The sequence below is a fragment of the Pristis pectinata genome, chromosome 11 (assembly GCF_009764475.1).
Source record: "Pristis pectinata isolate sPriPec2 chromosome 11, sPriPec2.1.pri, whole genome shotgun sequence".
Taxonomy (NCBI): domain Eukaryota; kingdom Metazoa; phylum Chordata; class Chondrichthyes; order Rhinopristiformes; family Pristidae; genus Pristis; species Pristis pectinata.
This window is the reverse complement of record NC_067415.1, coordinates 19,758,133-19,784,176: the sequence shown is the minus strand read 5'-3', so window position 1 is coordinate 19,784,176 and position 26,044 is coordinate 19,758,133. Positions and strand designations below refer to the sequence as shown.

General features: G+C 38.9%; 1 protein-coding gene across 7 annotated transcripts in view; it reads right to left on the bottom strand.

Moving 5' to 3' along the window:
• The window catches only part of LOC127576058 (F-box-like/WD repeat-containing protein TBL1X), a 286,475-nt gene that overhangs the window by 103,267 nt on the left and 157,164 nt on the right, over positions 1-26,044 (bottom strand). For 2 of the 7 annotated variants that reach the window (XM_052026394.1, XM_052026396.1), the window contains one exon: positions 16,954-17,026. The exons of 4 other annotated variants lie outside the window; for them this stretch is intronic. The gene's annotated coding sequence lies outside the window, so the exon portion shown is untranslated. Of the gene's footprint in view, positions 1-4,324; positions 4,492-16,953; positions 17,027-26,044 lie in introns of those variants that run through there. One more of the 7 variants, XM_052026397.1, reaches the window with a different exon arrangement.

The window sequence follows — 26,044 nt, the reverse complement described above, 5'->3', positions numbered from 1 at the left end:
AATAATAGTGCTAGCTGAAAACAAATCATTCCAATAATCCACATGTGGTCTAAAAATGGCACATCAACCATGCAATTTTGGTGTTTAGTAGTCACTCTCTGACATCTACATACCACATGGATTTGAAAGCAACACTCTTAGTTTTACCTATTTCAACATGTTTCAGAAGACCCAAGACTGAGCACATAACCTAGACCGATATTCCAGTGCTGCCTTGGAGGTGACACCCAAGATCCAAATGCCTTCCTTCTCCAGCTAATACAATAGATCCCATGGCACTAATAAGACAAGCAAAGGACTTCCACTTGTCACCCATCCTTCATCCAAAGCAAATGAGTCATTGTTCTTTCCTATTTGTGGGGCTTTGAAATGTACAAACTAGCTGCTTGGACTCCTATATCGTAACATTTCAAAAGTACATAATTGACTGCATAACATCCTGTTGAAGTGAAAGACACTATGCTAATAAATGTTATTTCTCTTTGTATTCACCTTTGATATTCAAATAAAGACAATATTGTACTTTGTAACTGAAATTATTTTTAAAAAAGGCTTACAATGGAAGAAATTTGAATTTGTGGCCAATGGAATTGTGCAAACGTCAGCAACATTTATTCTAGTCAGTTCATCATTTTTCTACTAATTCATGCTAACTGAATTTATTGAATCCCTTAAACCCTAGCTCTTGGCTAACCTAGATGAACTTAACTTGGGTAGTTGATAAACTTAGTCACAGTACTGACAATGATACAAATGAAAAATTGGCCATTTAAGTAAAGCACTGGAAGCATATTTCCAGCAAAACGAGGAGACAGATTTGAGATAATAGCAAGAAAAGATAACAAATTGATTATCCATATCCAAAGAAAGTAGAATACAAGACCAGTTGGCTTTTTGAGGGAAACACTGGATAGAAATCAGGGTGTTGCAGCTGAATTAGATGTATTTTTTATATCAGTCTGCAGTTTTGGACAAGATCCATATCCACTAAAACTGGGAATTAGTAACACATGCAAGAGGTCACAAACCAAGCCAAAGAATCAAATAACTTATAGATGCCTATAGCAGTTGGGATACATCCTACCATTGTAATTATTTTGCACATAATCCCTCAAGATTGTGGATGACACTAGCATTATAAATATATTAGATGAAGCTCCAATTAAAATATCTAGGTAATTCAAATATAAAAAGTCATGCCTTAAGACTGAAGAATGAACATTGAACAAGGGAATGTAGAACAGTTAATCTAGCAAATGGTAGAGTACATTTATGGAACACTATTAAAATTGAACAGAAGAGACTAGTTGCTGTTAAAAGAGCCAATTTAGTTTTATAACCAATAGGACTCATGGATGTAGAGGAAAGTTAAGAAGCTAACTAAATTTGTGCACAAGGGCTATCCAATGGATTCAATTTTTTACCCCAATTTTTATTAGAGTTGTTCTTGAGAGTAATGATAAATTCAAATGGGTTTTGCAGAACCAAATAGCAAATAATAATACACAATGCTTCTTGTATATTTTACTTTGCTTGCCTATGGCCTTTATCTTCCACTGACTGGTGAACCATCTGGACTCATTGGCTGGTTGTCCTCTATTTGGCAGTCTAGGTGCTGGAAAATTGACAAAAGATTACGCTTCAATGCCAAACTCCATGAGAAGTGAAACTGCGCAACATAGTTGCTGTAGGACCAAGAATCAGTGAAGTAGAAGCCCCAATTTTTCACCCATTTACAGAGCAGAAGCTGAAAGTTCTTGAAAAATCTGTAAGCTTTTAATTGGAATTTCCTAGCCAATGAATTTGGGGGGCAAGAGGATAACCGGCTCATAGCAGATAATACAGCAAACTAAAAGGAACTTACTCAGAAAATAGAGTATTTAAAGTGCAGAGAAAGTAAAGCTGATGAGAAATGAGAGCAATTCCTTTCAATGAAAGCAGGATAAATGCAAATAAATATTCAGAGAGTAGATGATAGTTAAGTAAAATTTATGTGCATAAAATCCAACTCAAGTCATTTATATCAAAGCAACCAATGTTTTTTTTATTGACAGGAATTATCCAATTGTCCCCATCCTGCTTGGGAATTGTGTTATCACTATTTGCTACCAATAATTAAATGAATGTGAACTGGGGTGTAATAGTAACTGGTCCCACAGGGATCTCTGTAGGTCATTCAGAGGAGAACCACCCTTATGTAGCAGGATTGTGCATTTGCAATACTAATTTACATAAGGATGGAATTATGTCACCTTTTTCCAATATTGGTTAAGTCACTTATAGGCAATATGTGATGAATGGAATGTAAGTGAAAAATTTCTATTGCTTATATGTCAACCAGAAACAGAAATACAATAAGCCAAATCCATTCTGTCTTTGCAATTGGTGATGTGACTGGTAATGATGTGACGGACACAATCCTAATATTATGAAACTACCGGGGGTCAGGAAACAATTGCATTCAACAGGCAGAATTCCTGAAGCTGGCTGCAAAGAAGTTCAAATAGAACATGTTATTTGTGGTTTTAATTGCACTATAAAACAATAATGGAACACCAATATTTTTTGAATTGTGCAGAAGGAAAATGTTTCATCTTCAAGGGATAGAGCAGGAGAGGTCACAACTAATCAGAGTGAGCCCTCCCCACCCCCAATTCTTCCAACCTCTCTCCATTCCTGCCATCCCCCCTTTTTTCTACCTTCTCTACATCCCTTCCTACCCTCACTCCTCACTCTTCCGATCCTCTCCCTCTGCTTCTTCCTTTTCCCTTCCTCTCTTCCCCTTACTTTCCCCCTTTCTTCCTGGTGCTCCTGCTTTACAGCAGAAGAGCTGGAGACAAGGGAGTGACCCGCAGTAGTGGATATTGGCAAGTTAGTTGTGCTTTTGCTCTTGTGCTTGCATTCAAGATGGGGCACTGACAGCAGGAGATGGGACGGGGTGACCAGCAGCGCAACTGCAGACTCAGCGAGGGAGAAAGAAGATGGATGTTGAGGAGGATCCTGGCAACATCCATGAACTTTCACATCTCTCAGGGATAATTTTAGGAACATTCATTGTTTAGGGATAGAGTACCTCATCTTAGGACTATCCCTGGAAACTGAGGAGGTATGGCCATCCTAATGCTGTGATAACAATATGTTGCCCATCGGATGGGTCTGTCCAGCTCACTGTCACCATCCTTAGAGCCCAACCAATGCTACAAAGGTCCAAACCCAAGACTAGGGACCTAGATGTCAGAGAATAAAGACAGTAGACCAGGTCAGGTCCAGTATAATCTACTGATCCCATCCACATCCAGGAACATATCCAGCCCCAGATGCAGGTACACTGTACTGGTAGACTTGGGTCTTCACTGTAAGGCAGGTACAGTTCTAGTGAGTACAAGATTGTGATTGTACTTGTAGGAATAGGAGAGGAATACCAAAGATGCAGCAAGCAAATCAACTGGGGTATTGGGCAAAGCAGCAATAACTCTGGCATTTGTGTCTTTAAATATGACTAAAAATGTCAGTGTGGATCGCAAAAATAAAACACATATTTTGAGACAGACCCTCAGAGGTTTACATTAGTATATCTGATCTCCCTGCCTAGGTTTTGCACCATCGCCCAAGGAAATGCTGTTGGTTAATGAAAGTGTTAGCAGAATAGTTACCATAGACCAGCATAGTAGAAACCCCGGGAAACAATGAATATAAATAAATACAAAAGGCACAATTTGTGCCATGAGAAAAGGTGTTTAGAGACAGCAAAGAAACATAATGCCATTCTATCAACAAAACCAATTGTGCATGGAAAATTAACCTCAGTAATAGAATAATACAAGTATAAGGTGACAAGGACATATTAATGCACTGTGTTTGTATGTGCTCAGAAGCTGAGCTCCAAGCCATCACTGACTTGTTCACTGATGGATTATAAGGATAGGCCTTATAATCAACATTCGCAAGACAAAGGTCAGGCATGGTAGTGTTGTGGTTAGCGTAATGCCATTACAGTGCCAGCGACCTGGGTTCAATTCCAGCCACTGTAAAGAGTTTGTACATTCTCCCTGTGACTGCGTGGGTGTCCTCCGGGTGCTCTGGTTTCCTTCCACATTCCAAAGACGTACGGGTTAGGAAGTTGGGCACGCTATGTTAGCGTGGCAACACTTGCAGGCTGCCCCCAGAACATTCTACGTAGAGCTGCATTTCACTGTGTGTTTCAATGTACATGTGACTAATAAAGGTATCTTATCTCTACCAATCATGGCCTGCTGTATAACACAGCCCTCCAACGATAAAAGTTCACCACACGACTCTGGAAAATAAGCACAACTTTACATACCTTGGGAGCTAAGTTCCAATGAAGCAGACACTGATGACATTCACCATTCCCTTCAGTGTGCCAGCACAGCCTTTGGTCAATTCAGGACAAGCAGGTCTGAAGATCAAGAGCACAAAGCTGGCACAAGACTCATGGTTTACCTGGCAGCAGTAATCAATGCCTTCTTAAATGCTTCCTAGACTTGGACCACCTACAGCAGGCACCTCAAGGCACTGTGTGGGTATCACTAACAAGGCAATGGGCCTTCCCTTGTGTGTTTGCTAGGCCACTTTAGAGGGCTTCAAGCATTAACCACACGATGTGATGAAATATCATTTTTCTTACTGAAGAATACTATTGAGACATCAGGGTTTCACAGCATTCCAGCTTTCAACAACTTCCTTTCCCTAGCTAGCTCACAAATGGTTTGTGATAGCTTCCTCAGTCAAATAGTTTGTCAAAACTCAAAGCCTTGACGCATTTATTTGATGGTTGCTTGAGCTAGGCCGCAATGTGCTGACGAGACAGTCATGTCTTCAAGGTTAAAGGAGAGAGTTAAAAATTTCTATTTTTTTCCAACAGTTATATAAGGCCTTTAACACTGAAAAATGTTCCATTTAATGCCAATAGTATTACTGCTAATTTTGTTTATACAATTTAAGAGCCAATTAAAGCCCTTGATTATTGCATTAACCTTGTACCATGCATCTCTAACTTCTTGCTTTACATTACACCCTGCATTACCATTACTGTTTGAGGCCCACTTACAACTCTCACCAATGTTCTCTGCCCCTTACTGTTTCTTGGTTCCACCCAAACTGATTCTACTTCTTGATTTTCTGAGCTAAGATCCTTTCTCTCCAATGCCTTTAGCTCATTCTTTAATATCATGACTGCACACCTATGTTTACATTTGCCTCTCTCGTCCAGAAGTATCCAGGAATATTTAATTCCCAGTCTTGGTCACTTTATAATAACCTCTGTAATGGATGTTGAGTCACACCCACTTCTTTCTATCTGTGCCAATAATTCATTTCCCTTGTTATGAATATACTGTATAAGGCAGCTTACATTTGTTAAGTATCGTTGGAGGCTGAATCACTTCCTGAGGTAACTAGAAGAGGGATCATTGGCCAAGCCAAATAGCTTGATTTTCAAAAAATATTCAAAGAATGTTAAGGAGCAAACAAATAACTACATGAGAAGAGACATGTTTATCAAGACTGGGCTGTGATTTTCATATCCTGCGTTACATAACATTGGCAAAGCGGTATCTCTGGGAAAAGGTACTGTCGACATTGCTCATCATCAGGGCCATTATTTTATCCGGCATTGGAGCTGGACTGAAGTCTGGGTCAGCCCATAAAAGTTAGCAATTAAACTCAACATTGCTTGCACTGTACTGAACTGAACTTCTGATAAACCAGCCAAAGAGCTAAATTAATTACATTTACACAGACATCCATAGACTAGACATGTTTGCCCTAGTGACTGGGGAGAATATCAACACATTGTTATTTGGCAAAGGAGAATGGAAAAAAAGACATGAGAAAAATAATTACAACAGAAAAGTTAACGATAAAAACATAATGAATGCATATCTACAAATATTAGAACTCAATTAAACAAGAGTGGATGTTTCATGCCTTTGTGCAAAAAAATATTTCACTCGTTGATGCTACATACATGAAAATCTATCCAGCATTGTATACCGCAATACCCATTTTGCAGAATGCTGTTCGGATTTGGCCTTGGGCCCAGGTTTAGTCATGGTGCAGCTGTGCAATCTCTCTCTCCAAGTCTGCTATTCATGTTAAGTGCATATTTCAAATGTGATTCACATTACTTTATATACTTGCACACAAGATTAACAATGCAGGTCAGTGCTTGGGGTTGAAAGTGGAAATGGAATTATGTTAAACACTAGACACTGCAATATATGGTACTGCAATTCACTGCCCTTATTATTTGAGAATCTCCAGTTGCCCACCTCAAGACACACATACCTCATATCCACAATAGCTGTGTGTGGAATCACAAGGAAAATGGGTATGTTACAAACTGTTAAAATATTTATCTCCTGCCTATCGCTCAGATGATAGCATAGAGTCATAGAGCACTACAGCACAGAAACAGGCCCTTCAGCCCATCCAGGACATGCCGGCCTGGTTTTCTGCCTAGTCCCATCAACCTGCACCCGGACCATAGCCCTCCATACCTCTCTCATTCATGCATCCATCCAAACTTCTCTCCAATGTTACAACTGAACTCGTATCCACTTTTTCTGCTGACAGCTCACTCCACACTCATAGCACCCTCTGAGTGAAGTAGTTCCCCCTCAGATTCGCCTTAAATATTTCACCTTGCACCCTAAACCTATGACCTCTAATTCTAGTCTCACCCAACCTGAGGAGGAAAAGCCAGCATGCATTCACCCTATCTATACCCCTCATAATTTTATATACTTTTATAAGATCTTCCTTCATTCTCCTGCGCTCCAGGGACCTGTTCAACCTATAACTCAGGTCCTCAAGTCCCAGCAACATCTGTATAAATTTTCTCTGCACTCTTTCAAGCTTATTAGTATCTTTGCTGTGGGTAGGTGACCAGAACTGCGCGCAATACTCTAAATTTGGCCTCACCAATATCTTCAACATAACATCCCAACTCCTATACACAATGCCCTGATTTATGAAGGCCAATGTGCCAAAAGCTCTCTTTATGACCCTATCTACCTCTGATACCACTTTCAAAGAATTATGGATCTGTATCCCAGGTCCCTTTATTCTACCACACACCTCAGTGCCCTACCATTCACTGTGCAAGTCTTACCCTGGTTCGTCCTCCCAAAGTGCAACACCTCACACTTGCCTGCATTAAATTCCATCTGCCATTTTTCAACCTGTTTTCCCAGCTGGTCCAGATCACTTTGCCAAGCACTTCCACCCAAGTTAGAATGTCATGGATCAATATTGTTATTTCCAGAAATGTGAGCACAAAAATCCAGGCCAACATGATGATGCAGTGCTGAGGGACTGCTGAACCATTAGAGTGCCATCTTACAGATGCAATTTTAAACCAAGGTTATGTCTACTCTCCCAGGTGGATATAAAGATTCAACGGTGCTATATTGAAGAACATTTATGGTAATATTCCTGCCATTTTACCTCCTGTTTGAGAGATTTCATCAGCCACATAAAAGTGGATGTCTCTGGAGTCCTAATTACGAGCATGCAAGTCTGATGATGATGATATCTTTATTAGTCACATGTACATTGAAACACACAGTGAAATGCATCTTTTGTGTAGAGTGTTCTGGGGGCAGCCTGCAAGTGTCACCATGCTTCCAGCACCAACATAGCATGCCCACAACTTCCTAACCCATACGTCTTTGGAATGTGGAAGGAAACCGCAGCACCCGGAGGAAACCCATGTTTTACATAGCTTGAAGAACATACATGGTGCACTGCCATTCAGTATATGTTCAGGAACCTTGCACTTACCCACATAAATACCTTTTTATGATTGCACATTGAAGCTGAAGGTTGACAAGCATTCTTGGATGATCCACGGGAGACTTAATTGTCACTGCATTCAATCAACGGTACACGGCATTTTTTGGGAGCCAAAAGGGAGCAGCAGCAGACCTCATGATTGACTACATTGCTGATGAAGCTGAGATGTTTACTAGCCCTGACAATGGAAGAGTGACTGACCTCCCTCATGCATGTGTGCTTTCCTTACAACTAGATCCTGTAACTTCCTCTGTCAAGGCAGTGAAGGCCCAAAATAAAAGCAAGCAACAATAACTTTTGCAACCACTGGTCCAGTTTAAGTTTGGAAGATGTCAGTTCAAACAGACTGTAAACATTTCTTACGTCTCTTTGGGCACTGGTATCCTAATATTTTAGAGAAGATTATCCAAGACTTCCTATGAACTGAACCCTTTATCTACTCATTTATGCAGATGACCAACAGGCTATTGTTAATGTAGGTCTCACTCCTACTGCTTCACCTGCTGCTGGTGATCCTCTTGGTTCTTATCTGATGTCCATAGCAGTAATGACGTAATTGCCTATGATACTGATCTACTGGGTCATGTCTCCAAACTGAATTTCATTTCTAATCTACAAAGCATAGACTATCTATCTGCATTTTTCACAGTTATAGCTTCTGTTACTATTGCTTATTTGCTTTGCTTTCCCTACCAAGTTCAGGGAGGAAAGGAAAACTCATGGTGCCAAAGATAAATTGCAAAACCATTGTTGATATCACTTGGATTTAAAGATTAACATATCTTAATTTAATTGAAGAAAGCTTCTCACAAAGCACTCAATATGCTAGAGTCAAATGCTCCAATTAGTAGGTTATAACCATCTTCCCAATGCACTTTTATTTTCCCATGATTTCACCCCCTCTTCTGCACACAAATCCAGCTATTCATTCTCATTAAAGTTATTGGCATCACCATACTCTCATGGCTTCTACCATTGCTGATGTCCATCTCCATCAAGTCTCCTACACTACATCTCTGGTACAATGCACAATATGGTCTGCATACTGATGGGGGTGTGCCATATGAGGAAAGTATCATAGTTGAGCCCATTTGGTTTATTCGAATGTAGTTATAAGAGGATAGACCCTAGAGAAGGACATAGTGGGGAAAAATTTACTGGGCCTTGTCCCGCTGCAGTGAACATGAAGTGGTGAATCACAGGCCATTCACTCACAATACTTCATGCTTCAATGTGATAGAAAGATTTGCATTTGTATATCTTTCATGACCTCACAAAGCTGTTTACAGTCAATGAAGTATTTATGAAATGAAGTCACTGCAATGTAAGAGACATGGAAGTCAATTGTGCACAGCAAGTTCCCACAAACAGTAAAATCTTTAGATGGTGATGTGTTTATGTTTGGTTGAGAGAAAAATATTGGCCAGAACACCAGAGTAAACACCTGTGCCATTCTAAATAATGCAATGGATCATTTACATCTGCCTGAGAGAGCAGTGAGACCCTTGATTAAGCAACTCATCCAAGAAACAGGATAGCCAACTGTGTAGCACTCTGTTTTTACCACACCAGAGTGCCAACCTAGATTTGTGATCAAGGCTTTGGAATTGGATTTGAAGATGTAATCTCCTGCCTCAGAGATGGCAGTTTTACTTAATGAACCATAGATAATTCTGCCAACCTTGTGTGATGTCCTATTAGCAGTTGAATAAATGATCCAGATTTTTTTGGTGAAATTACAAAAAATACAATGAAGGCTCAGAACTGTTGGAATTGTTTCCTGCAAGCCACTTGTAGTATTTGTTTTAATACTTGGTTTTGTCAGAAGTCCATATATTTTAAATTAAATATATTAAAGATGGGCTAATTCCCCACAATTCTTTGACTGATCCATTGACAAGATTAATCTCATTCAACTGTGAACTATTGTGTGTGATACAGGCAGATCCATGATGCACGCGTGTGGTCAAGCACTGGACTGGTGGCCTGCTTAAGTTGACAGTAGGGGCCTTAAACTAACATTTTGTGGATGACTCCCATTCGCAATTAATGCAAAAACTAAAAAATCTGTAGTTACAAAAAGATGGACCTAAATCTCAGAATGGTTTAAACTGCTTTGCAGCCAATAAAGTACATTTAAAGTCAGATCCTGATGGATTGCCTAAGAAGAAGATAAGAAAATGCAGTGGCAATTTGCTTCACAGCAAAGCAACACAAAGGGTTGCAAATAAATACCAGATCATTTGTTTAATCTTGGTTAAGCAAAGAGTATTGGTCAGTAAACCAAGAAAATGCTATAATGACATCGATTACATCCATCTCAGAGAACCAATAGGCCTGCTGTTTAATTTCTTATCAAAGTGACAACATCTCTGACTTGCAGCAATCTCTCATGATGCACTGAAGTGTCAGCCCAGATTATGCACTCAAGTCTTTAGCACAAGGCTTGATGCCAAAATATTTTGAAGTGAGATTGCTACTGCAGGCAAAAGTGACACCTTTAATTTAATTGTATGTGTAGATTTCCTTCTTCTGGATTTTATAAATTTGCATTGCATCAGGAATATTATATGCAAGCTATACAGTTTGAAGCATACACTAGCGGGAAAAAAGAGTTTATGCCAATTGAATCAACAGACCTATGATCAGAACTGGGAGTGGAATAAATGGATAATTTCTGCAAATTATGATATTGGTGTTGTCTTTTCTAAGTAGTTGTACTGGTTAGAAATAGTGCCTGCATTAAGCATCTTGGAGGGGAAAAATGAAGGCTAGTTTCACTCTGCCTGCTCTCCCATTTTAATCTCAATAATAAAACTCAATGGTTATATGGCTGACCACCTGACTGGTATTGCTGACAACACTGCAAAGGCCAAGGCTTATTTTCCATCCCTAACTGCCTCCTAAATTGAGTGGCTTGCTGGCCCATTTCAGAGACATGCCCATTTTTTGAATCAGGAGTAAGATCAGACTGGGTAAGGTTGGCAAAGTTCCTTCCCCAAGGATATTAATGAACCAAATGGGTTTTTATGACAATTGAATAGTTTTACGGTTTGCACTACTGATACTACAATTTTAATTCCATATTTACTTAACTGCCTGATTTTGAGTTCTTCAACTACCTTGCTAGGATTGAAACTTCTGCCTCCATATAAATTGCCTAGATCTCTACATACATGCTCATAACTTAACCACTACACTACCACTATGAGGAATGCAACTGCCAACCAGCATTCCCTACTGTGGTTAAGTGATTAGACTGGCAGCTGGAGATCCAGAATATTTGTCTGGAGATAGGAGTTTCAATCCTAACCACAGAAGCCGAGGGATTTAAATTCAGGCAATTAAATAAATCTGGAATTAAATTTCCCATATAATTAATGCTCATCATGAAACTACCAGATTATACTGTATATTTTATACCTGTGGTACTTTGAGTAGGAGGGCTACTGTAGTAGCTAGCTGCTGGTGGTTCAGAAAAATATTTGAAGTGTGTCATTAGTAATCTGCAGCATCTCTGTTGGCTACCATTGTCCAATGCTTGAATACTCTCAGAACATTGATACTTAGGACACATATTTAAAAGCAGCACTTTCAAAAGGTTCAGTATACAAGTGTTCCTGTGAATTGCCACCATTCAATATTTGTTTCATTTCATAAATTATATCATCTATGCAAACAGCAATGCAAGGTTTCTACTACACACTACTGTAATTACTACCATTACACCTCAGAAGTATATATAGCATCCTAGGTATAACTAAAAACAGGACTCAGTGCAATGAGGGCAGAGGCCAGAGGAGTTTTCTGAGAACAAGAAGTGGTTCAATCAAATACAAAAAATGTAATAACTTACTCACCTTTGTAATAATGAAAAGTACACCACTCTGCTACCAGTCAGAGAGGGTTTTTGAATTTAATTTCTTGGTATCTGTAAATTTTGATCTTGTATGCCAAATACATTTTTTCATATTAATCTCTACCACTGGGGAATGACAATTTTTGACCTTTATATTCTACTGCCACACAAGATTGAAGATTTAAAATATTCTTCAGATTATATGAGTAGCAAATGTAAAAATTTCACCCACCCAAGATGATTATGGTACACTACCTGAGGCAATGGACATAGAACATAGAACAGTACAGCACAGGAACAGGCCCTTCAACCCTCAATGTCTGTGCTGAACACAATGCTGAAATAAACTAAATATCTTCTGCCTGTACATGATCCATATCCTTCCATTCCCTGCACATTCATGTATCAGTCTAACAGCCTATTAACCACCACTATTGTATCTGCTTCCACCACTATCCCTGGGAGCTGGTTCCAGGCACCTACCACTCTCTGCATAATGAAAGCAACTTGTATTATTACAATAATTTAATGCTCTCAATAATAACTTGCTGCAATATAGAGTCTTTAAAAGATACTGAAAATGTTCCAGCCTCTGTTAAAGGATAGAATAATCAAAAATAAAAAGGGGAATCGAACAGTTGTGGCCACTGAAAAGGCAGATATAAACAATGATATTTTGAGGAGGCTTTTGAAGGTGACAGGAGAGGTGGGCAAGGGAAGATACGTTAGAGAGAATCCTCCTAAGTGGAGTATTTAAGAGAATGAAGGTTCTGTTGCATATATTCCCTCAGTATATTTAAAAATCTTGATTTCTGGCAACCAGCCTAGATCTAAACCTCAGAAGAGTATTTAAGAGAGGAAGTTTTTTTTTCCATATTTTATCGGCTCTATAAAACCTTTCAAAGGTGGTAACAAAGAATCTCAAGTAACAAAGTGCACAATCAACTAATGTGCAACCATATTAAAAACCTCTCAACTGCTTACATACTGCTTCATGGCAGTCCCAAATAACTAAGAAAAAAAAAATCAAATAATCTAGTCTGCATGTCACATTGGACAACCCTTCTACAATCAAATTGAGTGATAGTTGAATTATTTTGGGTTTCATTGCAAATTATGTCTTGAAACAAAACGTAGTAGCTCCCTCATTAAAAGTCTCAGGGTAATCTGCATTATTTTATGAATGTCATTATACAAAATGAATGAACAATAATAGAGTCAAATTGGATGTTGCGATCTAACTCTGAAGACTCCTTCTCTTGGTGAGATGCCCACTGCTTTACTATGGCATTAGGGTTGGGTCTTTCCAGCTTCAGGCTGCACTTGTATGATAATTGTATCAGTAAAACTGCTTTGCACTGAGAGTATAATTGCTGTGGAAATAGTGTATTATTGCCATGACAGTCCCTCTAGGTTTCACGATCCTATTAAAAAAAACAAGAATTATTACCTAATATCTGCGTAATTCTAATGTAATGGTTTTAGTTTAATTACCATTGCAATGATTCCAATTGATATTGACATCTGATATTAAAAAATCAAAATCATGGCAAAGTAACCAGAAACACAATAATAGGTTTAAAGTGAGAGAAGGAATTTTAAAAGGGATTCGAAGGGAATTTTTTTTTTACAGAGTGGTTGATATCTGGAACTCACTGTCAGAGGAGGTGATGGAGTCAGATACACTATGTTTAAGAGACATTTAGATAGATACTTAGAGAAGGCATAGAAGGATATGGATGTAGTGGGGCAAATGGGATTAATGTAGATGGAAGTAGTGGGACAAAGGGTCTGTTTCTGTGCTGTAGAACTCTATGACTCTATAGTCATCAACTCAACTCATTGTGATGGATAAATTAAGATTTTTGGATTACCATTGATAAGAGAGACTGGAACACTCCAAATTCAATCCCTTGTTTTACGCTGAATTAGCCCGAGTTATTACATAGGCATTCAGTACTCAAGTTTGGAAAGCAATATATTCAGCTAGCATATTCCGTTACCAGTATTGGAAACAGTGAGGAAATAATGAGTGAGAAAAATATTGTGATTGTGGCTGAGTTTCACTGCAAGGTCTCATAACTGAAACAGACATGTCCAAGATTCACATAGGGAGTGGCTACTTAAGCAAGAGCTTCTATGAGAATACAAACATATTCCCCCGCATTGGATGCCATTTTCAGAAACTAAGGATTGAAATCAATGCTGTGAAAATTAATTATAATTTCAGATCATACTCAATAATTATTTCACCAAAACGGTTGAGTTGAGAATTACAAAAATGTAATAAGTTTATTGGGTTCCTCAACAAAGGTCACAAATCATCTTACTGATATCAAACTTCTCTGAATGCATTGCTTCTGGTCCAAAACAAAATAAAACATGGCTGAAAGTTTACAAGATCCATGATCACAGCAACATAATAAAAGAAATAAATATCTGCCTTTCAAATATCACAGGTTGAATGCTCAATAATCAATCTACTGTATTTCCCAATTTCAACAGCAGTAACATCTAACAGTAAACCAAAGTCTACACATTTGATTAAACCTGCAATTTCTGCTGAGAGTGCATCACGCTTTACACATTGCCTCCCATAAATCAAAATACTGATTTTGCTCATGGTTATGGATTCAAGAGATGTAAAAAATGGTTAGTCATTATTGGCCATGTAGGAAAACTTTCCTTTCACATGGATCTAATTTAGCTCCTAATTACATAATGTAGACTGCTAAATCAGAATCTCTGGCCATTAAACCAATTCCCAACAGATAATGGGCAAGCAACAGTATATTCAACCAGACCAATATCACTTGGTCTCAACCCTTTCACAGTCATTACTCTTGTTCTCTTTGCCCTCCCTCTCCTCTGCAACTTAAAACTTGCTCAGAACTCACAAAATGACTGGAGTGGGCCATTCAGTAATAACTCTGCAATTCTGTAAGATCATGGTTGATCTTTTAGCTCTGCCAATTTTCTGCACTAAACCCATATAGCTTGATTCTCCTAATATTTAAAAATCTATCAATCCCTGGCTTGAATATACTTGGCGACTGAACATCCACAGAGCTTATGGGTACAGAATTCCAAATATTCATTGCCCTTTGGGTGAAGAAATTTCTCATGAGTCTTGAACACCCACCCCTTATTATACACAGGTGACCCCTGCATTACAGCGAGGTTGTATTCCAAGAAAACAGTCTGCATCGTGATATTCTATTTTTTGGTAGTGATTTGTTAATTCTATAAGGGCGAATTACCTTCAACTGAATTGCTGCAATGCAAGGGTCACCTGTATCTGTCACCCACAATTTTATACACCCCAAGAAGGGAAATACTAACTCTTGATTTCTACTGTTTCCAGATTCTGAAGAAGGGTCATTGACCTGACACATTAATACTGTTTTTCTCTCTCCTCAGATGCTGCCCAACCTCAATATTTTCAAGCAGTTTCTGTTCTTATTTCATATTTCTAGCATCTGTGTTTATTGTTTTTCAGCTAAACTCACCCAATGAAATTCACCAGTTCTCCTTCCACAGCCTTCACTTTTAACCTGATCTTCAAATACATGAGAAAGAACCTCTTCAGGAGCCTTTGAAATCTTTCTTTAATTATGGGTGGCAAAAGAGACTCAAATATTTCTCACTTAGCATCTACTTGGGAATCTGGTAGCATTTTTCTGTAGGGCAAATGAAGTGTGTAGAGGGGTCTGGCCAGAAGAGGCCTAAAAAGCTATGTTGTGCTGGTCTCTTTGACTTTCCTTGTGGACCATGAACAGTGTTTAACCATGAAAAGACTAAACATAAGTTATTTTATTGTTCCAGTCCATAAATGCTAAAACCCACCTAAAGCAAAATAAACCATTTGTATCAATTACAAATGGAATGTAGAATTTGCAGAATGTTGAACTGAATGTTACAGCATTTTTAGATCTTTCTCCCACATTACAAAGATGTGCCACTAGATTAATTGACTCCTGTAGTTTGTCCCTAGTGCAGGGGGATGTCAAAAGAATCAAGGGGAATGGACATGAGGGAATAGGACTGATGGAAATTCTCTGAAAGCTAGCAAAGAATTAATGTGCCAAATGTACTCCTTCTATATAATAAAGGAAATATGAGAAATAAACAGTGAGTGTGAATAATAATAGTTTACACATGTCCCAGCATTTATTCAAGCCTTGAAATCACTTCTCTGCATCACACTTTAATCATAGAGTTAATTAAGATGGATCCACAATGGATTTTAATACCAGTTGTAATATCCTCCATGAACCTTTCACTCACATAGTATGTATTTCTTTTAGTTTCACTTTCTACTTTAAATCTGATGCCCACTTGCTCGGTTGCGACACCTTAGTTCTTTGGCTACTTCTCTTGCAAGTTCCCTTCTGTCTAAAAATACTCGCTATTCCACTTCCTATTTCAGAGAGGCCTTTGGTTGTTTTTCCTGACCTCTCCCTTTTCCGTTATATTTTATTATTCAAAGTATTTGTATATGCATTGGACTCTCACTTCCTATTAACTTTCTCGTTAAATAGTCCTGGACACATTTTGAAATGCCAACTGCCCATGTTAATTCTCTGCTTTAGGGAAGGGCTGTTCTATCACAACTGGTACTCAGTGTAGTGATGGTATATTGTCAGTTTTCAACAATTGTATGAAGTATAAAGAGCAGAATTCATTACTTTTAACATGAGGACTGAATCACACCTGCACATCATGGCTCACCAATTCTTTTTCACTTGCAGACTACACTTGATCTTTCTGTATAAGTCAAACCGGCAATATATAAAAAACTTTCCTACTATAATTTGCAATGCTTCTTGAAAATGTAAAGACTTCCCAGTGAAGGCTCTACAATACTAGTACAGTGACTCCCCAGGTTAGGAATGACCTGACTTAGGGAAATCCAACTTCACGCAAACTCTCCCATATATTTTTAAAACATCTTTCAAGCTAGTAATAATAATGTTTTATGCTATTCATTAATGACTGGATATAGTATATATTCCATTCGTTTAATAATGGGTAGTGCTAGAGCGATTATTCAATTAAATGAAAGAATTATCAAGTGTATGTACAGTGATACAAAAGGGGTAACTGTAAAAAATGGACATTTCTGACTTAAGGAGAAATCGGCCTACAGACAGTTCTCAGGAACAGTACCCTTATGTCTGTATTTAGGAGGTTGAAACTGTAGTGCATATTTACAAAAGCAATTTGCATTATAAATATGGGCACAGTAATTTATACATATAAAAATAAACTCAGACCTTATGACCCTTGGTTCCAATTCTGCTTTAACCTGAAGACCGTGTTTATTTTCAACTTCAAATGTGCAGTAACCTGCAAAATGATATAATACATTGAATGATGTTCCATGGCATTGGTCACAGTAAATTCAAGAATAGCTTAATTATGGAGTTTATTACAGTAAGTTTGAATTAAAAGGTAATGGCTTGTGAGTCAGGTACTTTATTCCAATCAAAACTTTATGCTGGAAAAGGAGAACAAGAATATACATTAACAATAGTTTTTGGGGAAAGATTCCAATGGAACAATACGGCGAAACTGGGAAAAATAAGTGATTTTTCATTAAGTAATAAAATTTGAAAGGAAATCAAAATCGAAGAGTGTACATGATCACCTGAATCAGCTCTGTAGACAATGAAATGGGAATGACATGGAAAAATACAGAACAGGCCAATTTGTTATATATGTGATAAATATCGGTAAAGCAGTTGATATAAGTGTTCAAAACCATATTAGTATGCCAAAAATACCTAAGACACTAGAAATAACTGAATTAATTCAGGATGCATGTGTGGTAGAGAGAAACTATGTGATGTCAATTTTTTAAAAAATCACTTTCATTAGTTAATGGATTTAGAGAAATATGCAAACACAAGCACAGGTCTATACAATATTGAATCAAAAGCAAACTTGCTTCTTGCATAGATCTTCTTGCCAGACAGAACTGTGGCAATAGTATCAGAAATTCACAGCACCAGAGAAGACCTTTTGGTAATGGGGACACAACATCAGCTGATGGGGCCACATTCAGCACGTCATGTTGCCTCAGATACTGGGTGCCCTTCTAGGGTCCCCATCAGTCCAATATAATTGAACTTCCCAAACCTGAAAGGAAAATTGGTAGTCCCATATGAATTCAGTGCTGAAGCTGTGGGGGCAGGGCTGAGAACCCATAGGCCAGCTCCAGCTCCAGCTCCTAAAAAACACCACAAGACCCTGGACTGCATAGTAAGTGGGAAGAGTGCTGTGAACGAGGCTGTAGCTGCAGAGTCAAAGAAAAAACCTAACATCCCCTGACATTGCCCCGGGTCCCATCACCCTGTCCGGTCTACTATTCAGCCAAGATCCAAGGAGCTCACTCACTCTGATATTGGTCGGAACCCATCCAATGCTGGGACTGACATGAGACCTGAAGGCGATTGGACTCACAGGGAACAGTCTGGACAAGGATCCAAACTGGGCCAAAGACCTAAGGACCAGACTGGTTCTAGGACAGAGAATCAGATACCAGAGACTCCTCATCTCACTTCCACCCAGCCGGCCTTAATCCATCAAACTGCTGGATGCTCCCCTTTGGTTCTGCTGCCTTGAAAGACCATGTGGGAATGAAGGTCCACTCACTTCCTCTGCCAACACACTGCAAATGCAGGCTTCTCTAAAGGCCTTTCAGTTTAGTGATTTGCTGGCCAGCAAGAACCTCACGTAGAGTGGGTGAGAATAGAGAGAGAGTGTGTGTGAGAGTGGAACAAGGGAGAAAAATATGCCCCTCAACTGCTTCAATCTCCTTCCCAATGTTGGAAATCTAGGCCCTCTAACACACTGAGGCATCTCCACCACAAAAACAATCTATGACAAGCTGTGTCAGGATCTTCAAGCAAAAGTATCACATTTGCGCAGGTTATTATTTTCTTTGTTGTGGTTCAGAATCATAGAGCCATAGAAACACAAAGCACATAAATGGGCCCTTAATGCCACCTTGCCATGCAGACTGCGATTCCTATCTACACTAATCCCATTTGCTCGAGTTAGGCCCACATCCCTCTTCTTCTTTAGAGTACATCCAAGTAAAAATAGAAAGCACAACAGAAGAAACGGTGAGGAGTAATAGCAGTATAGTTTCACGTTTAGTTCTTGTGTATTATAGTAATAACTGCAACCTGATGCCAAAATACTTCTATGTTTCTATCTTACTTTTAAGATTATTTGATAGTATCTCACCACAGTTAAAACAATAAAATAGGTTGCAGTGCATGTAATAACCTTTTAAATATTGTGCTCAGTGCAATTTGATCAATCTATAATTTTAAATAATTTTGACTGTTCCAACTCAAAAACCAAAAGGCAATAAACAGGTCTACTTTCCCTTATTTATTCATTTTTTCAAGACCAGCATTTATTGTCCCACACCTATTGCCCTTGAGTTGAGTAGCTAGCTAGGCCATTCAACTTAACAGTCACACATGGAGAAGATGACAGATTTCCTCCCCACAGAATATTAGTGGGATTCAGTTCAGCACAATTTGTTCAAAAACAATTCAGTTTTTGAGGCTACTGTTATCAAGGCACATTGTTTTTTTCTCCAATTTCCAGATTATTGACTGAATTTAAATTCCACAGCTGTTGTGGTGGGATTTGAACTTTGATCTCTTGGATGTTAGTCCAGGTCTCTGGATAACTAGTCCAGTAATTTAACCACTAAGGCACAGCATACCCTGTTATAAATTACATGACATACACATGTCACGTTCCCTGTGTGCTCATTATGTCATTTTAGGATCCCAGCAAATTTCCAATACTTAAATGGAGTCATGCTAAGGGAAGCACCATGCTAATGTTTCAACCAATTATCTTGAATCGATTTCCCTTGGTTTTTGACCTCTCTGCTAAAGGAAATATGTTCTTATTGCTCAATCTGTCTAGGCTACTCAATCTTATATACCTTTTAAATTTCTCATCAGTTGCCTTTATTCCAAACAAATTCACTCAGTCTGGTCAGCCTCCTCATGGCCAAAATTCTCCATCTCTGGCAACATTTTCATGAGTCTCCTCTGTACTGACTCTAGAGCTATCACTTCCTTCTTGAAGAACGATGTCCAGAATTGCAGATTATCATTAAAAAAAGCCAATTGCCTTATTGACCTTAATTTTTGCTGTTCTGCAATAATCTGTCATCAAGAATGTTTAAAATTAACTTTAGTCAATTAAAAACTTGTGTTTTCTCATAAATTTTCAGATTTTATTTGCAGTGTTAGTTAAAAGTGCAGAAAATCAGTGCCAAATCATGCTCTTCAAAGAAGTACTTTTTTAACAAAAAGAAATTCAAACAAGCAAGGGTTGCAACCACTTAACTGACATAATGATAATTGGTAATAAAAAATTATTGGACATTATGCACAGGGGAACAGTTAGTATCTTGCTTTCGGTAAACAATGTCCCAGTGTGTGACCTGCTAACCTTTGATTGATGACAGTCTTAAGGGGGCTATCAGCATGGAGACTAGCAGGGCACTGCTGTCCTTCCATTCCTGATTTACGATGCTCAGAACAGTCATATGACATAACCCTCTCAGCAGCACAGAGGAGATAGTTTCCCTTAAAACAGATGATAAGTTAAATGCATGATTTGCAAAAGGCCACTCTGCAGGTAGAACAAATAATTAGGAAATCTAACAGAATTTTATGGATTAGTGCAAGGGAAACCAAATACAAAACTAGAAAGGTTAAGCTTCAGTAACAAAGGACAGAGATGCGAACACATTTGGAACACCATATACTGTACTTGCCTCCTTATTTAAGGAAGGATGTTAATGCCTTAAAAGCAGTTCAGATAAAATTTACTGGACTAATACCTAGAATTGGTGGGTTGCCTTATGAGGAATGGTTGGATTGCCTTGGGATGCACCCACTGAAGCTTTGAAGAGCAAGAAGGGACTTCACTGAAACATACAAGGTCCTGAGTGGCTCTTGAAAGAGATGTGGAGAGGATGTTTCCTCTTGTGAGAACAGATAGAGGTCACTTTTTAAAAATAAAATGTCATCTATATAAGACAAAGGTGAAGTGAAATTTTCTCCCTCGGGCAGTCATGAATTTTTTAAAATCTCATCCTCAAAGGGAGTTTGAGGCAGATCCTATAAATGTATTTAATGCAGAGGTAGATAGATTCTCTATTAGAAACAACATGAAAGGGCACCAAGGGCAAATGGGAATGCTGGACTGAGATTAGGGGTTGAGTTGCCTTCTCCTACTTCTAATTTGGATGTTATATGTGCACAACCTTTGAGTTGTTTTCTGGTAAGGAAACCAATGTACCATTCCCAGCTTTCGGAAGAATTTCTTTTTCATGGACCAAGCACCAAATAAATCTCAGAATCCAACAGAAATTAGCAAAAAAAAAGATTCCCTATTAAAAAAAACACCTTAGTGTTAAATTTGCAGTTCACAATAACCTAAAGTTTGTATTCATTGGAAAAATAAGTGTTCTGCAGAATGTAAATGGTGACTTTATAGCAACTTCTCACTGTGCGTTCAGCAATTTGGACCAATATTGAAAAGATGAATTCTTAGAAACTATATGTTCTGTTATTGTTTGAAGATCCTCCTTGCACTTAAATGTTAAAGAGGTGGTTCTTTGACATTTTTTTCCACAAATACCAACCTTTTCATCTTGGATGTTAATTTATTCACTGATCTTAAGCAACTATCTCCCATTTAAATTCTGTACTTTTAACACAATTTTACACATGACATAAGATTAGGCAATATTTAGAACTGTCTAATTGATATATTACCATGATTTCTCTGCAAGTTTATAAAAACACTGCGGCTACTAAAAATAAAATGTAGTGCACGCTTTATCTGCCTAGCATTTCCAGCACTTTCTTGTTTCATTACACTATTTATCTTGTACTTTAAATGTTTTTAGCATCCTTCAGATTTCCCCAAATATAGTGTGCACATTGAAGCAAAACCCAGCTGCTAAATGGCACAATTTGTCCATTTCACTGCATGTTATTCATTTTCCAGGATTTGAGTGTCTCTGGCGAGGCAACATTTATTGTCCTCTCCTTAAATGCCCTTAATGAGGTGGTGACAAGCTGCCTTCTTAACTACTGTGGTCATTCTAGGGAAGGTACTCCTAAGGTACACCCAGGGCAATAAAGAACTGGTGATACATTTCCCAGTCAGTTTGGTGTGCGATTTGGAGAGATCAAACAGGAGGAAGTGCGCAGCCATTTACTAGTATAGAACATAGAACAGTACAGCACAATACAGGCCCTTCGGCCCATAATGTTGTGCTGAACTTTAAACCTCGTCTAAGCCTATCTAACCTCTTCCTCCCACATATCCCTCTATTTAAAATTCCTCCATATGCTTGTCTAGCAATCTCTTGAATTTGACCAATGTACCCGCCTCCACCACTGTCCCAGGCAGCACATTCCATGCCCCAACCACTCTCTGGGTAAAAAACATTTCTCTGATATCTCCCTTGAACTTCCCACCCATTAATTTAAAGCCATGCCCTCTTGTATTGAGCATTGATGCCCTGGGAAAGAGGCGCTGGCTGTCTACTCTATCTATTCCTCTTAATATTTTGTACACCTCTATCATGTCTCCTCTCATCCTCCTTCTCTCCAAAGAGTAAAGCCCTAGCTCCTTTAGTCTGTCCTCATAATGCATACTCTGTAAACCAGGCAGCATCCTGGTAAGTCTCCTCTGCACCCTTTCCAACGCTTCCACATCCTTCCTATAATGAGGTGACCAGAACTGGACACAGTATTCTAAGTGTGGTCTAACCAGAGTTTTGTACCTTGCGACTCTTAAACTCGATCCCACAACTTATGAATGTTAAAATCCCATAAGCTTTCTTAACTACCCTATCCACCTGTGAGGCAACTTTCAGGGATGAACCCCCAGATCCCTCTGCTCCTCCACACTACCCAGAATCCTGCCATTAACTTTGTACTCCACCTTGGAGTTTGTCCTTCCAAAGTGTACCACCTCACACTTCTCCAGATTGAACTCCATCTGCCACTTCTCAGCCCAGCTCTGCATCCTATCAATATCCCTCTGCAATCTTCGACAATCCTCCACACTATCCACAACACCTCCAACCTTTGTGTCGTCTGCAAACTTGCCAACCCACCCTTCTACCCCTTCATCCAAGTCATTTATAAAAATCACAAGAAGCAGAGGTCCCAGAACTGATCCTTGTGGGACACGGCTAGTCACAGCCCTCTAATCTGAATGCACTCCCTCCACCACAACCCTCTGCTTTCTACAGGCAAGCCAATTCTGAATCCACACCGCCAAGTCTCCCTGGATCCCTTGGCCTCTGACCTTCTGAAGAAGCCTACCATGTGGAACCTTGTCAAATGCCTTACTAAAATCCATGTAGACCACATCTACTGCACTACCCTCATCAATCTGCCTGGTCACTTCCTCAAAGAACCCTATCAGGCTTGTGAGACATGATCTGCCTTTCACAAAGCCATGCTGGCTGTCCCTGATCAGACCATGATTCTCTAAATGCCCATAGATCCTATCTCTAAGACTCCTTTCCAACAGCTTGCCCACCACAGATGTAAGGCTCACTGGTCTATAATTCCCTGGACTATCCCTACTACCTTTTTTGAATAAGGGGACAACATTTGCCACCCTCCACTCCTCCGGTACCATTCCCGTGGACAATGAGGACTCAAAGATCCTAGCCAACGATTCAGCAATCTCCTCCCTCGCCTCTCGGAGTAGCCTGGGGAATATTCCATCAGGCCCCAGGAACTTACCTGTCCTAATATTTTCTAACAGCTCCAACACATCCTCTCTCTTGATATCAACATGCTCTAGAACATTAACCTTACCAACACTGTCCTCAGTGTCATCAAGGCCCCTCTCCTTGGTGAATACTGAAGAGAAGTATTCATTGAGGACCTCACCTACTTCCACAGCTTCCAGGCACATCTTCCCACCTTCGTCTCTAATCGGTCCTACCTTTACTCTCGTCATCCTTCTGCTCTTCACATAAGTGAAAAATGCCTTGGGGTTTTCCTCAACCCTACTTGCCAAGGCCTTTTCATGTCCCCTTCTTGCTCTCCTCAGCCCCTTCTTAAGTTCCTTCCTTGTTACCCTTTATTCCTCAGGTATACACCTTATACTAAGTAATCTATTCCGATTTTGCTCAATTTAAACTTCCAAAGTTAACCATGCTCTGAATTAGGATATGAGTCAGCCTCCCATGTTGTCAATTCTAAGATGCGATGAGCATCAGCCTACTGTCTATCCTATGTGTGGATCATACAACACAGCAACACACGTCTGGAGAAAAAAAAATACAAGGTTATGAGATGTATTGGACTGATTTTCTCAAGTCTTGCTGGTAAATATGCTCAGTTCTCCAGCCTCAAAGCTGAAGGAAAAGATCTATGAAGTAAGCACATAGCATTTCCATCCCTCTAACACTACCAATTGTGGCTTTCCTGTGAATGGTCAAAACCTGGTTGTGCCTGCAGAAATTGCCTCCCTTCTGATATTCTTATTTCTTTGATTTCAGAGGAATACACACAGAAGATCAAGCAATGGTATATCACTGGAAAGTTTATGGAAGTCCTAGGAGAAGGTCAGATACTAAAGGGTCCCCTCACACAGGATCTTAATGTAGAATCAATAACATCTACTTGCTGTTTGCACACTGGCCAAAAAGATCCAATAAAGCAGGTTAGACTCTGATTTGAGAACCGGAAAGATAAATGGATGTTACATTCGTGATGGTGGGACTAGAAGGAAACAGTGTACTTTAGGAGATAAAATAACCAACCCACATGGGGCCAATATAGCATTGGTTAATTTTACGTCAGATTCTCTGCCCAGTTCTTAACATTTACTAAATCCTGACAGATTTGCTATCTACACCAGCTTTTTCAACAACTGTTTTACGTTTTTAAAAAGGTGCCAGCCTTGTTTTTGAAAATTCAAGATACAAGTTCCACTCCAGGTCAAGTGGATTTTTTGGAAAGATTGCAATAAGTACTTATTTTAAAATCTGATTATATTTTTACTTACCTCGCTATTTTAGCTGCACCTGCCTTTTCTAAATTCAAAGTGGATTACTTTTTTTTAAAAAGATAGATATTACCTCGTTATTCCTCTTTTTACACTATTTATTTTTGTAACTTATAGTAATTTTTATGGTCTTGCACTGTACTGGCTGTTGCAAAACAACAAATTTCACGACATATGTCAGTGATAATAAACCTGATTCGGGAAAAAAGAAAAGAATATCTCTGATACCAAACACTAGGCATAATCAGCAATTTAGCTTGAATTTAAAAATCCATACTGCTGCTCACATTACAGTCTAAATTTATTATTATTATTTAATTGCAATTTTAAATTAAGGTCTCTTGAACTAGAGGAGTAACAGTTAAGTCAAGTGACCTGCAACTATTACTCTTTCTTTCTGCTAACATTCTCCTTTTGCTTCTCCTTTAGGCATATGGATTCAGAGCAAATTTATCCACAGATCTTTTCAGTCCTTTTGTCAAGTAACCATTCTTTTCAGCAAGAATCTAAATGGTTTGTGCTACAGGATTGCTGTCCTCTTGGGAACATCGATGTCAAGCCTCATCCTGTCTTCAACAACTTCCACGTGTTTACTTCCAAAACATGTAAACAGGTAGGGATCAGGAGGTGCCTTCATCTATCCAATCACCTCTCCTCATGCCACCTAAATGTCACCCCCTAACCACCACATTTCCATACTTCCCATCCCATGGGAAAGGAGGCAAATTGTAATGTACAACAAACCACTAAAAAGATCAGCACAAATCCTGGATTCAACTTCGAGCATCTTAAACACCATCCTAACCTCCAATCAACCATCTAATTCTTTAGGAACACTTCAGGCTCTCCTAAAATCAAAGAAGGTCACAATTTCTAACCTGTTGAGCATAGTAGCAACACAGTCAGCATGGACAAGTTGGGCCGAAGGGCCTGTTTCCATGCTGTACGACTCTACAACCCTATTAATCTGCTTTTGATATTAGTAAACAAACTCAGAAATCTGTTGAGATGAACAAGTGCTTAATCACAAATATGTACTCTACTATGAACAAATGTATCAGCAACACAATGCAGATTTTTCAGCTGCATGGAATAGTCAGACATCAGTAAAGGATGCTATTGGCTTCATGCACAGGCATTACACATTTCTAGCAGAATTGTCAAGTTCATGGCTCATTATTTATTACCACCTTCTTTAAAAGTCTGTGCTACATTAATCCATGACTAATAAAAACCATCATAGCTGATAAAAGGGCAAATAGTCTGAAATTTCTG